Source organism: Lynx canadensis, chromosome B2, assembly GCF_007474595.2.
Source record: "Lynx canadensis isolate LIC74 chromosome B2, mLynCan4.pri.v2, whole genome shotgun sequence".
Classification (NCBI taxonomy): domain Eukaryota; kingdom Metazoa; phylum Chordata; class Mammalia; order Carnivora; family Felidae; genus Lynx; species Lynx canadensis.
In genome coordinates this window covers 15243052-15255363 of record NC_044307.1, presented here as the reverse complement: position 1 = coordinate 15255363, position 12312 = coordinate 15243052, and the positions used below count along the sequence as shown (strand labels likewise).

At 49.5% G+C, this 12312-nt stretch overlaps 1 protein-coding gene across 2 annotated transcripts in view; it reads right to left on the bottom strand.

Moving 5' to 3' along the window:
- GFOD1 (glucose-fructose oxidoreductase domain containing 1) overlaps window positions 1-12312 on the bottom strand; it is a 115614-nt gene that overhangs the window by 3597 nt on the left and 99705 nt on the right. The window lies entirely within an intron of this gene.

Below are 12312 nucleotides of genomic sequence, written 5' to 3'. Positions count from 1 at the left end.
TTTATTTTGGGAGAGAGAGACACAGTGTGAGTCAGGGAGGGGCAGAGAGAGAGAGAGAGGGAGGGAGACACACAATGGGGAGCAGGCTCCTGGCTCTGAGCTGTCAGCACAGAGCCCGACATAGGGCTTGGGCCCCCAAACCGGGCGATCGTGATCTGAGCAGAGGTCGGAGGCTTAACCCCCTGAGCCACCCAGGCGCCCCGGAGAGATTTTTTGATATACGTCAATATAGAATATAAAACACCTCATTTCATGCTTTGTGTCTAGAAGTCTAGGACATTTTATATACAAACATATGCTCCTTGTAAAATATTGATAAATCTAAACTATTTAAATAGGGGCACCTGGGTGGCTCAGTGGGTTAAGTGACTTCAGCCCAGGTCACAATCTCACAGTTTGTGGGGCTCTGTGCTGACAGCTCAGAGTCTGGAGTCTGCTTAAGATTCTGTGTCTCCCTCTCCCTCTTCCCCCACCCCATTCACACCCTGTCTCTTTCTCTCTCTCTCAAAAATAAATACATTAAAATTTTTTTAAATAAAATATTTAAATATAAAATATAAGTCCTATTGAAGTATATAAGATCATCTTACATGTTTTATTAAAATTATCTACATATGAACTGTTTTATAGCTTTAGTTTATAAAATATAATTTATTAAAAATGTATCACTAGAGGGGCGCCTGGGAGGCTTAGTCGCATAAATGTCCCCAAGTTCGGCTCAGGTCATGATCTCATGGTTTGTGGGTTTGAGCCCCGCATCGGTCTCTGTGCTGACAGTGTGGAGCCTGCTTGGGATTCTCTCTCTCTCCCTCTCTCTCTCTGTCCCTCTCCCATTCATGCTTTCTCTTTCAAAAATAAATAAATAAAAACTTAAAAAAATTTATTATTAGCAATATCATACGTAGGGAAGAGAAGAGTGTCTCTGTCTGGACAGAACCAGAATATGTAAGCTTAAGTCATAGCCAAGGCAAGTCTGATTAAATATGAGGAAGAATTTCTTAATGATATCCTCTGAAGGTCTAAACATTTAGCTCTCTCTCCTACAACCACCAACAAAGGATTACATTTTGAAAGTTACCTGCTTGTTTCTTTTGCATTATGGATTAGGGCTGGCAGTGGTCAGACATACATTTGTTGAGGTTTTTCTGCTCTTTACTGGGGGGGGGGGGGGGGGGGGGGGGGGTAGTCCCTGGATCTGAGGGGTGTACAGTGGCCGGTTCCTGTCATCTGTCTCATGGTGGGGTTCCGTGCCTTTGGCCAATGCACCTGGGGCCAAATAACAATGAGGCTTGATATGATGACTGTAATGGGTGCAAAAATTACAGGTAGATTCAAGCCCTTCGGGAGACTAAGTGATTCTGGGTCTGGAGAAAACAAAAGATCAAAGGAAAGGAGAGTGGCAATCAGTGGGAAAGGGATTTATTCTGTACAAGCCAAGAGTCAAGGGAAGAAAAATAAGTCAGCTAAACCTATAGAAGCAGTCAAGTGGAAGATGCTCTGCACATAGACCCTTCCAGTAGAGACCTGTACTCTCCAGACAGGGGAGATCCCACAGACAGGGGACATCCACAAGGGAAACGGAGCAATGAGACACAGCTGTGCTGGCTGTTGGCACTCAACCTGACAGAATCCATGAACTCTAACGACAAGCTGAACTGAGATCATGTTCTGTGGAAGTCCTGCAACTGTAGGCGTCTGTCCAGTGGAGATGCCCGGACAAGCCCGCACCCTAGAACGTGGCTCTCATGGCCAAACGACAGACGTGGTCAGAACAGGTTGTAGAAAATAAATATGCGTGATGGCTGTCCATTTCCACATGCACGTTTCATTCTGGCCCCGCAGGGAAAGGGCCGGAAGCCACGCAGTGACCACTTGACTTTTCCATGTTGGAAAAGTCTCCTTGACTTTTCCATGTTGGCAGAGCTGGCTGGCTCTTCGGATGACCAGGAATGACCAGTAAGAAGCTCCTTTAACTCTTAGCAACCAGTTGAGGGCTGAGGCTTTGGCACAGGGATGAGAAAACACTGGTGGGTATTACCAAAAATGCCACACGCTTACAACACATCATGTTCTGATAACACGATCCTGTAGGCAGCAGGCTCACGTAACAGTGGCTTGTGCTGGCAGGAGCAGATTTATATGCGAACGGATTGGTAGGTCGCTGCAGGGACAGGTGACTCATGCTGCCAATATCTGCCTGGCACCTGCTGGGTGTGGGCGATGGCCTCTCCTGCACCCTAACCTCAAGGTCGCCCTAGCCAGAACCCTGTCTTTTTTTTTTAATACTTATTTATTTTTGAGAGAGAGAGAGACAGAGAGACAGAGAGAGAGACAGAGTGCAAGTGGGGGGAAGGGCAGAGAGAGAGGGAGACACAGAACCCGAAGCTGTCAGCGCAGAGCCTGATGCCGGGCTCGGACCCACAAACCGCAAGATCATGACCTGAGCTGAAACCAAGAGTCAGACCAACTTAACCAACTGAGTCACCCAGGAGCCCCCCCCCCCCCCCCGCCCCAGACAGTCATCTTCTCAGGATGCTCTTTCGGTCATCTTTTTTTTTTTTTTTTAATTTTTTTTTTTTCAACGTTTTTATTTATTTTTGGGACAGAGAGAGACAGAGCATGAACGGGGGAGGGGCAGAGAGAGAGGGAGACACAGAATCGGAAACAGGCTCCAGGCTCCGAGCCATCAGCCCAGAGCCCGACGCGGGGCTCGAACTCACGGACCGCGAGATCGTGACCTGGCTGAAGTCGGACGCTTAACCGACTGCGCCACCCAGGCGCCCCTCTTTCGGTCATCTTAATGGCACATGAGAAGTTTACCGTATTTTTTCTATTATAAAAAAAAACCATAGAATGAAATAGTAAAAGAAAAAATAAATGGAGAAAATTCATTTTACTTCCCATCCGCACACCCCAAACCGTCACTAAGTGGGTAAGGCTTCGCAGCTCTACAGATGGAAGATTCTGAGGTGATGAAAGCTCCTTTTCCAGAAAATGCCAGGTAAACACACACCAAAAGCCCCTATCGGGGTCTAAAACTCGTGCCTGGCTGCCCCAAGGATCTGAGACACAGGACCTCTTCCTTGAGGCTATTTCTGTGCGCTGTGAGTCCACACCACACAACCACATTCTCAGAGATAAAGACTGGTTCTGACTTCTTAAGTCTCCACTCCGCCTACGGCACCTAGAGGTGCGTCGAGCTCCGGGCAGGAACCCGGCAAACTTGAGGCCTGGCCTGGCCTCGCCACCCGTGGTCTTCAGCAACATCCACGCTTCGCGGGCGGGTCTCAGCAACCTCTTAACTCCTGGTATCCTCACGACGCACAAGAGACTTCTAGAAATCTATCATAGAGAAATGATCTCAAACGTAAGCACGGCCTCTTGCCCAAAGAGGCTTCTCACTGAATTATTTATTAGAGCAAAAAGCTAGGAACGATGCAAATGCCCAACGCGAGAAGAATGGGGGTGTTAGTTCTAGCATGGACGTACAACAGAACGTTGTTAAGCCGCTGAACGCGATGCTAATGAAGGCTTTTTAATGGCAAGCAAGAGGATTATGATGTAATGTTAAGTGAAAAGGGCTCTATTCATAGACACACTGTGATCTCAACTCTCTCTTAAAAACTACACAAGAGGGGCGTCTGGGTGGCTTAGTCGGTTAAGGGTCCGACTTCGGCTCAGGTCACGATCTCATGGTTTGTGGGTTCGAGCCCCGCGTCGGGGTCTGACAGCACAGAGCCTGCTTGGGATTCTCTCTCTCTCTCTCTCTCTCTCTCTCTCTCTCTCTCTGCCCCCTCCCCACTCTCTCTCTCTCCCCAAATAAATAAATAAACATTAAAAAAAAACGCACAAAAGGAAAGGAGAAAACCTGGAAGGGAACACCTCAAAATTCGTTAGCAGGATTATGACTGATTTTTATTTCCTTCGCTACATTTTTCTGTATTTTTCTAAGGGTCTACTTTGATAGCCAGAACAACTGTTAGCTTTTCTTTCCTAAGGCGAAAGGAGGCATGAAGCCTTTTGAAGGATGGGGCTCACATGATGGCAGAAGGGCCTTTCGAAGCCTGGGATGGGCAGCCGGGTCCTAGAGCAGGCCGGTCTGTCTCAGTGCCTGGGCCCTGGGGGTTGGGGGGGGGTGCGGGGGTAAAGGCGCCACTGACCCTGAACTGTGAATGCTCAGAGACTCAGGCCAGGTCTCCTGGCTCCGCCTCCTCAGGACTCTGATTCTCACGGAAGCTATGGACTCTCTCCAGAAGATGCAGTTCAAACCGCACCCACACGGTGAGCCCGTGCACAGTCTCCTCGGGTTCCCAGAGCAGGCATCTCCATCATAAACTATACAATTACTTCCTATTTTTAAAGTATTTACGTATGAATAAATGTTATGTATGTCTTTAAATTTTTTTTAGTAGGCTCTACACCCAACGTGGAGATCGAACTCACAACCCCGAGATCAAGAGCCCATGTGAGCCGGGTGCCCTTGTACGATAACTTCTTGAAGGCGTTAGGACATATTGTTTACAAACAAGATAATGCTTCCAGTTTAAAATTTTTTTTTTCAACGTTTTTTATTATTTTTGGGACAGAGAGGACAGGAGCATGAACGGAGGAGGGGCAGAGAGAGAGGGAGACACAGAATCGGAAACAGGCTCCAGGCTCCGAGCCATCAGCCCAGAGCCCGACGCGGGGCTCGAACTCCCGGACCGCGAGATCGTGACCTGGCTGAAGTCGGACGCTTAACCGACTGTGCCACCCAGGCGCCCCAACTTCCAGTTTTAAAAGAAACCCAAGGGGCGCCAGGGTGGCTCAGCTGTTTGAGCAACCAAGTCTTGATTTTGGCTCAGGTCATGATCCCGGGGGTTGTGGGATGGAGCCCCGCATCGGGCTCCATGCTGAGTGTGGAGCCTGCTTAGGATTCTTCCTTTCTCTCTCTCTCTCTCTCTCTCTCTCTCTCTCTCTCTCTCTCTCTCAAGAAAAAAAGGAGAAGGAGAAGAAGAAAGAGAAGAAGGAGAAGAAAAAGGAAAAGGAGGAGGAGGAGGAGGAGAAGGAGAAGGAGAAGGAGAAGAAGAAGAAGAAGAAGAAGAAGAAGAAGAAGAAGAAGAAGAAAAGGAAAAGAAAAAAGAAAAGAAACCCAAAATGCAGAGCAAGCAGGCCCCTTACTGATTTGTGAAGTTTGTTTTCTCTCTATCCTGGACACTCTTCCCTCAACTCTACCTCTTGGTGGGGCTTCTGCAAAGCACACTCTGGACCCCCCAACTCCTCCGGTTGTCTTTCCCAGAGTCTCCCCACCAAAATGCCCAGAACCTGAAGCTCCAATGTTCTTGACAGTTTAACAAGAACAGGGGGCTTAAGCTAAAGAAATACAAGTCTATTCTTTGTTGTTTGCTTATCTGATTTTTCTAATTTTTGCTTTATTTCAGCTTACTTGAGGTACAACTGACAATATGAAATTGTAAGATATTTAAAGGAGACATCATGGTTATTTGATGTATGTATGCATTGTGAAAGTATTTCTACCATCGGTTTAATGAACCTCGTGTTTCTCTCGTGTGCGAGAGAACACGTAGGTTCTACCCTCTTGGCAAATTTCAATTATACAATACAATGCTATCAGACATAATCATGTTTACCTAAATCCTCAGGGGTGCCTGGGTGGCTCAGTTGGTTAAGCGTTGGACTTTGGCTCAGGTCATAATCTTGAGGTTCTTGGGTCTGGGCCCCATGTCGGGTTCTGTGCTGACAGCTCAGAGCCTGGAGCCTGCTTCAGATTGTGTCTCCCTCTCTCTCTGCCCCTCCCCTGTTCATGTTCTATGTCTTAAAAATGAATAAAAACATTTAAAAAAATTTTTTTTTAAAAATTAAAGGGGCGCCTGGGTGGCTCAGTCAGATAAGCATCCGACTTCAGCTCAGGTCATGATCTCGTAGTTCTTGAGTTCGAGCCCCGCGTCGGGCTCTGTGCTTCAGCTCAGGGCCTGGAGCCTGCTTCGGATTCTGTGTCTCCCTCTCTCTGCCCCTCCCCAACTCATACTCTCTCTCTCAAAAATAAACAAACATTAGAAAGGAAAAAAAAGATCCTCAGACCTTATTCATCGTATAGCTGAAAGTTTGTACTTAAAGAAATATGATTCTAACTGGAGACTTCCAGTCATCAGACACTGTGTGTGTGTGTGTGTGTGTGTGTGTGTGTGTGTGTGTAAGTATATCAGTGTGGCACAGAGAATCCCCTCACCCCCAAAATCACATGCAGCATAAAGGACACGTATACTGCCGGGGCATAGAATTAACACACCTCACAGTCCTGGCTGCATCAGATGCCACCGAATATATGCTGGGATTTCTTCCAAGGAGAGCAGATAAATGCCCACCTTCCAAGTCGCCTGTCAGCCTGGCCTTTGGTCTGGCTCTCTAGAAAATACCACAGGTCTTCAGTGTCTTTGTGATTTTCAGGTGTCTTAGCACAATGCCTTTCCTGCCACCCCCGAGAAAGTGCTAGAATAGGCTCTTTGGAGAAAAGCCCTTCTCTGTTTTGTGCTGAAAAGGAAACAACAAGGTTGGGGCCAAATCTGTACGCCTCCCTGAGCACGGGACTCTGACATTCCTTTGATATGAAGATACATAGACAACACCAGGCCAACAGGGGTTGAGAGAGTCCGTTTCTCAAGGGAAGGAGCTCGGGGAGAGACCGGAGGCCCCTCCATATGCTGGCCCCCCAAAGAGCCATGGCTGATTCCCAATGGGGAACCACGAGGGGAAGAATATAACCCTCATCTCTGCTTTGCAGACCCTCAGAGGATAGTGTGTGTTTTCTCACTCCTGGGAAGACAGCTTTACCTAAAGGACGGGAAGGCCATCTCTCCCACCTGTATCCACACATCCTTCCCGGAGCCATGGAAACACATTCCCTTAGGAGTTTATACTATCTTGCGGCAAGATGTGATAAACTCCTTCCAAGGCAAAAGATCCAAAACTTGGGGACCCCAAACAATTTTTTTTAATGTCTATTTTTGAGTGAGAGGGAAAGAGAGAGAGTGTGTGAGCGAGCAGGGAGGGGCAGAGAGAGAGGGAGACAAAGGATCTGAAGCAGGCTCACCGCTGACAGCAGAGACCTCCATGCGGGGCTCGAACTCACAAACTTCGAGATCATGACCTGAGCCAAAGTCCGACACTTAACCACCTGAGCCACCCAGGCGTCCCCCGGGGCCCCGAACAATCTTCAAGGAAATCGTGCCGCAGAGGATCAAGACAATCCAGGCCCCCAAACATATGGATTCAGTTTCACTCCAAATAAACAGGCCGGCAACATGGAGAGCAGGAAAAAGTACTCCGTGAGGGGGCGCCTGGGTGGCGCAGTCGGTTAAGTGTCCGACTTCAGCCAGGTCACGATCTCGCGGTCCGTGAGTTCGAGCCCCGCGTCAGGCTCTGGGCTGATGGCTCGGAGCCTGGAGCCTGTTTCCGATTCTGTGTCTCCCTCTCTCTCTGCCCCTCCCCTGTTCATGCTCTGTCTCTCTCTGTCCCAAAAATAAAAAATAAACGTTGAAAAAAAAAAATTAAAAAAAAAAAGTACTCCGTGAGAAAGAAAGAAAGTGCGTTGCGCTTCGCCAAGCCCCAAGCATTTCCCAAGCAGTTGGAGAGCTTCCGTTATGCCCACAGAGGAACAACAGGACCTTTCTGGGCATCTGGGGACTACGGTGGATGTGGTCACCCCGCTGCTAACTCCCCCGGGGACGTGACCTGAGCCATTACACCACCACCGCAGGCTCAGCTCTCTCCACCGAGGGATCTGCCCCTGCACCCAGAAATGGATGTCTTGGAATCTTACCACCTTTGTCAAGGCGGTGAAGTATGACTCAGGGCGGGTGGCAGACAGCACATCAGGACTGCCCTGGCATTCTTTTTTTTAAATTTTTTTTTTTTCAACGTTTATTTATTTTTGGGACAGAGAGAGACAGAGCATGAACGGGGGAGGGGCAGAGAGAGAGGGAGACACAGAATTGGAAACAGGCTCCAGGCTCCGAGCCATCAGCCCAGAGCCTGACACGGGGCTCGAACTCACGGACCGCGAGATGGTGACCTGGCTGAAGTCGGACGCTTAACCGACTGCGCCACCCAGGCGCCCCCAGGACTGCCCTGGCATTCTGGGGAAGTCTTCATAGCCTGCCTCCACGGAGACCCTTTATCCTCTCGTGTGGACACAAAGAGCCCAAGTTGGGTCTTTCGGGGATTGACGGGAGCAGAATACGTCACCCTAGAATGGGCCGCTCTGGCATGTGCATTATTTCGAGATTAAAGACAATCAGGGCTCAGCAGACTCAAGAAGAGCTTTTTACCTTCCCCTTAACTACCTGAAAGAATTTAGATGGGGGCGGGGGTGGCTGTACCAGGAAGAGAGCTGTTACCAAAGATAGCTTTTTATATCGGAAAGACTTATCTGCATGGCCTGGAGAATATTTACCAAGTATTTGTCCTTCTCATCTTCCTGTGAAATGTCTTCCTCCTCTCCTCCCAAGCCCCACACCTCTCCCCTCTTCTCCTTAGCTTGGTTATGATCTCTCAGCCTCGACTACCTGCCTGCCAGGGAGTCCCCTATTTTTATGGGGCTCTCATCCAAAAGAAGCTCGTTTTTCTCCTCTTAATCTGTCTTATGTCAACCTAATTATTTAGCCAGCAGAAAAACTTGAGAAGTTTGGGGAAGATGGGCAATGTTGTCTGCCCCTGTAGTTGAGAGCCTTGGTGCCGGAACAAACTTCACTTTTCAAGCAACCCCTTCCCCCCACCCCACCCCACCCCCGCATCAGCAAATAAAGCGAGATCTCTCCATCCATAAAATGGTGGAACTAATACCTTCCCACCTCTGTCGCGGAGCTGAGGTAGGGGAGGAAAGGAGATCAGCGGGAGAATTCTGGAGGGTGAAGGCGCAATGTGGAAGGCAGTGTGCTGGCTCTTTGTCAGAAGCTTTTAAACGAAATCATTTCAGAAGGAGCTTTACTGCCCTCCTGAGATCTCTCATGGGGAAACGGGAGATCGGCCCCCTCCCAAGCCCGCTGAGTGTGTTCTCGGTAAATGAGCCACGGCACAGTATCCACGGCCCTCACCAAGGGTTAGTGCTGTAGAGAAGGAGTTTCCAACCAGTAGACCCCAAGGTGCCTTCCGGCAGCTGGGCCCCTGCCCTCCAAGCTCGAAGTCTCCAAGCCATATCTCTTGCCAGAGACCAGAGCTTTTGTGGGGGCTGACACTCCATCCAGATGGGCCCCAGAAAGGACCAGGGGCAAGGGACCTCCCCCTGACACCTCTAGGGAAAAAGACAGGTGCCGTCTGCCGTCCGAAGAGCAGCTATCCTCTCCTGCCCTTGATCAGGTAGGTTATCCCTGGGTACCTGGAGTATCGCTGTCACCCGGCCACCCAGGGACCAGAGCCATTCCCGAGCAGAATCACCCTGAAACTTCAAAGCACGCTTCCCTGCCAGCACCCTGCCAATTACACACTCCCTTATCTAATCGATGGGGGAAATCTACGAGGCCAAGGCGACTTTCCCACCAGATCTTCCCAATTACTCCACTCGTGTTGACAATTCCTTATCTTCTGAGAGCCAAAGTGGCTGTTGGGTCTGCAGGCTGGCGCACAGCTGTCCTGGAAGACTGGCAGAACTCCCACAAGAAACTCCACCACATACAGCTTCCCATTCTTTTCTCCCATTCACAGAAGGTAGAGAAGATTTCTCTGCAACTCAAGCCGGAACTCATGATCTTCATTTGTACTCCATTCTGTCACCATTTCTGTGCTAGGCACTGGGACTGAAAAATGAGTAGGCTATGGGGCGCCTGGGCGGCTCAGTCGGTGGGGTGTCTGACTCTTGGTTTCTACCAAGACCTCATGGTTCGCGAGATCGAGCCCTGCGTCGGGCTCTGCGCCCGCCGTGCAGAGCCTGCTTGGGATTCTTTCTCCCTCTCTCTGCCCCTCCCCACTCGTTTTTTCTCTCCCTCTCTCTAAATAAAAATTTAAAAAAGGGATAAAAAAAAACCTGAGTAAGATAGCTGAATACGAGCTCCCAGTCTAGTAGAGAAGACCAACCAGAAATGAGTAATTACAGTATTTTATAGATTATGGGATCTAATATAGGGGTAAACAATGAGAGTGCGAAGAAGGGCTGCCCAACTGATCTGGGCATGGTAGAAAGCTCTGTTTAAGAGGGGACATTTGAGCAGGGTTCTGAAGTATGTGTAAGAGTTTACCTGAATGAATATTCAGAAGCTGTGGGCCCCATTTAGAAAATAGTTGAAAATAAGAGCGTTTAACCTAGGATCTGAGAAACCGCTAAAATTGGAAGTTGTGTCTATGCATATACCCTGATGTTTCATTTTCTGAGGGAGAGGTTCTTCAGTGTTGTAAAAGAGTTTATGATTCAAAGGAGATCAGGCAGAACTGGCGTGCCCGCGGAAAGAAAAAACAAAGACAGGGCAAAGACAAATCTCTGGGTTTCACAGAATGAGGTATCTGAACACAGCGGGCTACTTTGTAACCATTCCTTCCCTGCTCCTGGTCAGTTTCACTCCCTGCAACACTGCATTTATTTATTTTTTTTAATTTTTTTTCTCTTTTTTTTAAGTTTATTTACTTTTGCAGAGAGAGAGAGACAGACAGAGCATGAGTGGGGGAAGGGCAGAGAGAGAGCGAGACACAGAATCTGAAACAGGCTCCAGGCTCTGAGCTGTCAGCACAGGGCCTGATGGGGGGGGGCTCGAACTCACAGACCACGAGATCATGACCTGAGTCAAAGTCAGACGCTCAACCGACTGAGCCCCCCAGGCGCCCCTCCCTGCAACACTGCATTTAGACCAGCTCTGTCCCAGCTCTGTACCTCCCTTCCTTTATTCCCCTGGGCTTGGTATCTTCTGCGTCTCCACCCCCCTCCCCAACACATGCACGCGCGCGCGCACACACACACACACACACACACACTCACAATGTTTCTTTCAGCACTAGCAGAAAGGACTTGTCCAAACCCCACTCTGTGCCCTCTGGCCCTTCTTCCATAGAAATTGGGAGGACGGCCCCTTTGGAGAAATCCCTCCTCTTCAATTCCCTGAACAACGTCCCAACTCAAACCACTAATCTGACCTCTTCACAATAGTAATGACATAATTTAAAATAGCAACAACCATCTCCCAAACGCTTGGGCCAGAAGAGGCTGAGCCTTTTACACACACTTGCATTTTTTATTGGACACAACTCCATGAAGCAGGTACTCAGACAGCCCCCGTCTCACACATGTGGAAACAGCCTCTGAGAGGGTAACCACTAGCCCGCCCTCCACAGTTCGGTGAGCGGTAGAGTTGGGCTCTGAGCCCAGATTGCCAGCCTTCGAGCAAACCTGGCCTTAGCTTTCTTACTCCAACTGCCTTAGCCCCGCCGGCTTACGGCTGGCTCAGTTCCTCTCATATCTAAATTGTATATGACACCCAGAGATGACATCCGCCTCCCTGATGCGTGCCTGTGCACTTGTGTGCAATGCCAGTGCTTCGGGGGGGTGGGGGTGGGGCTCCAAGGGGGACCGCGTAACTGACCTTGGTGAGCATCAAAAACCAGGGCGCTGGGAGTGGGGGTGCCTGCTGTTCAGCTGGATGACAGCCCAAAGTCCCCAGAGCACCACGATTAATTTCAAACTTGAGATGGAAATGGGTCATGGTGACCCACATTCCGTTCCTTTTGTCAAGGGCCCTGACGCCGCCAGTGGGCTCTGAAAGGGGGGAACAGCCACGGAAAGGAAATCAGCACAGCTGATGCTGATGGGACTTGATATTGAACTGAATTCAATGTTGAAGTGCTTTGTTGAATGTTTATTTTTGAAAGAGTGAGAGCGCGAGCATGCGGCACGTAAGTGGGGGAGGTGCAGAGAGAGAGGGGGAGAGAGAATCCCAAGCAGGCCCCGAGCTGCCAGCAGAGAGCCTGATGCGGGGCACGAACCCACGGACCGTGAGATCACGACCTGAGCTGAAACTGTACGCTTAGCCACCCAGGCGCCCCTCAAATGCTTTTTTTTTTTTTTTAAAGTTTTTAAAGGTTTATTCATTTTTCGGAGACAGACAGAGTGTGAGCAGGGGAGGGGCAGAGACAGAGGGCGACACAGAACCCGAAGCAGGCTGCAGGCCCCGAGCTGTCAGCACAGAGCCTGATGCAGGGCTCCAACTCACCACCGCAAGATCACCACCTGAGCCAAAAGTCGGATGCTTCACCGACTGAGCCACCCGGGCGCCCCCCAGCCCCCGCAGCAACGAGCACTTTGTACGACTTCCTCCCACTACTTAGGCTTGTTGT